At 46.7% G+C, this 1,826-nt stretch overlaps 1 pseudogene; it reads right to left on the reverse strand.

The window, feature by feature from the left end:
• Positions 1 to 918: 918 nt before the first annotated feature.
• The window catches only part of LOC102767161, a 1,297-nt pseudogene continuing 389 nt past the window's right edge, over positions 919 to 1,826 (reverse strand).

Below are 1,826 nucleotides of genomic sequence, written 5' to 3' on the forward strand. Positions count from 1 at the left end.
AACGCTGGTAGTGCCCAGTGCCAGCAGTGCCCTAACCAGACTTTTCCTGTGCTGCCTTCGGCTGTGGTTCCCAATGCCTGCCCTCTCTTGGTTTCTGCCTGTTCTATAAGACAAGTACTCCTTCTTGATTCTGGAAGCTACCTGATCTCCTTATAATAAATGTGTTTTCTGCACCCTCACCGGTTTGGCTCAGTGGATAGAGCGTTGGCCTGCGGACTCAAGGGTCCCAGGTTCGATTCTGGTCAAGGGCATGTCCCTTGGTTGCGGGCACATACCCAGTGGGAGGTGTGCAGGAGGCAGCTGATCGATGTTTCTCTCTCATCGATGTTTCTAACTCTCTATCCCTCTCCCTTCCTCTCTGTAAAAAATCAATAATATTTTTTTTAAGTGTGTTTTCTGCTTAAGGGAGACTGTTTCTGTTGCTTGCAAACAAGAATCCTGACTGATGTGAAAGTGTTCTTTCTCCCTCTGGAATTGGGGAGGAGGGGATAACATGAAGAGGGACTGCGTGAGCTCTGGATTTGCTGGAGCCATTCTTGCTACCGCTAGGAAGCCTGTGTATACAATCAACACAGAAGAAAGGTGGGGTTGAGAAAAATCATAAACTTATAAAGGCAGGACCCTGATAACAGACTGAATCTGCAGATGCAACCATACCTAAAGTTAGCCTTACTCTGAACTTCACCCTCCTAATTCAACAGATTATTTAATGTATTATTTGATCTCACTTAAGTGGATTTTTCTGTCACTTGCACCCAAACACCTCCTCCCCGATACATTTGTATTCTGCCTTTGAAAAGGAATCTCTCACTTGATTCTGTATTGAACATTTAGCTGCTTTTCTACTTCTTTCTTTTCTAGTTGAACTTCTCGTAAATGATTTAAAAATCTTAGTGTCTTCATTTTCTCACTGCCCTTTCCTGTTTAATCCACTCACATCTGGATTTTCTTTCCCAATCTGCTGACACTCTTTTCTTTCTTCTTCTTTTTTTTTCCCCCTTCACTACCTTGATCATGTTTTTATTCAAAATTAGCTGTCCAAAGTGATTTGGCCTTTATGGAATAAACACATTTCGTTTATGCCGCAGGCTGCTCTTCTTCTGTGGGGGGGTTTCTTTTCTGTGGCTTCCTCCCAGCTGCCGGTTTCTTGGAAGCAGCAGCTCTTTTTCCCACCAAAGGCTGCTTCTGCTTCTTACCACCAACAGCCGTCCTTCCTTTCTTCCCGTCCACGGGCTTCTGGCCCCGAACCCCCTTCTCACCTGATTTGACTTCTAGCGCTGCTGCGACTTTATCTACCCAGAGCTTGTGGTTCCTGCTCTGTTCCCGTGCATGGTCTCTGCAGACGGGTTTAGCTTCAACATGATTCGCAGGTTTCTCAGTGGATTCTTCTTCAGGACTCTGCGATGAATCGTTTTGCGTGGTGCCTGGAGGGCGCTTGGGATCTCTGGGCTTCTCAACATTCTGCTGAGGTCTGTACTGAGCATCTTGTGCACGGGAAGGTGGTAGTTACTCTGGAGGGGGCAGCTTTACGCCGGGGGCAGCTTTACGTACAGCTCATCTAACTTGCGGAAGGCATTTTCAGTCCACATGCAGACACAGCCCACATGCCCACCAGGAGCAAGTTTCAAAATGTGCGGTTTGCTTACATTAAGCAGAGTAATTCCAGGGATGTTTCTGGAAGCTTTAATGGCACCGTTGCCTGATTACAGATGATGCAAGTTCCCCTGCGCTGGATACAGTGACGGTTTCTCATTTTGTCCCTCCAGCTCTCATTCGCTGAGAGGCATAGGCTCTCTCTCTCTCTCTCTCTCTCTCTCTCTCTCTAT

The sequence above is a fragment of the Myotis davidii genome, unplaced genomic scaffold, assembly GCF_000327345.1.
Source record: "Myotis davidii unplaced genomic scaffold, ASM32734v1 scaffold653, whole genome shotgun sequence".
Taxonomy (NCBI): Eukaryota; Metazoa; Chordata; class Mammalia; order Chiroptera; family Vespertilionidae; genus Myotis; species Myotis davidii.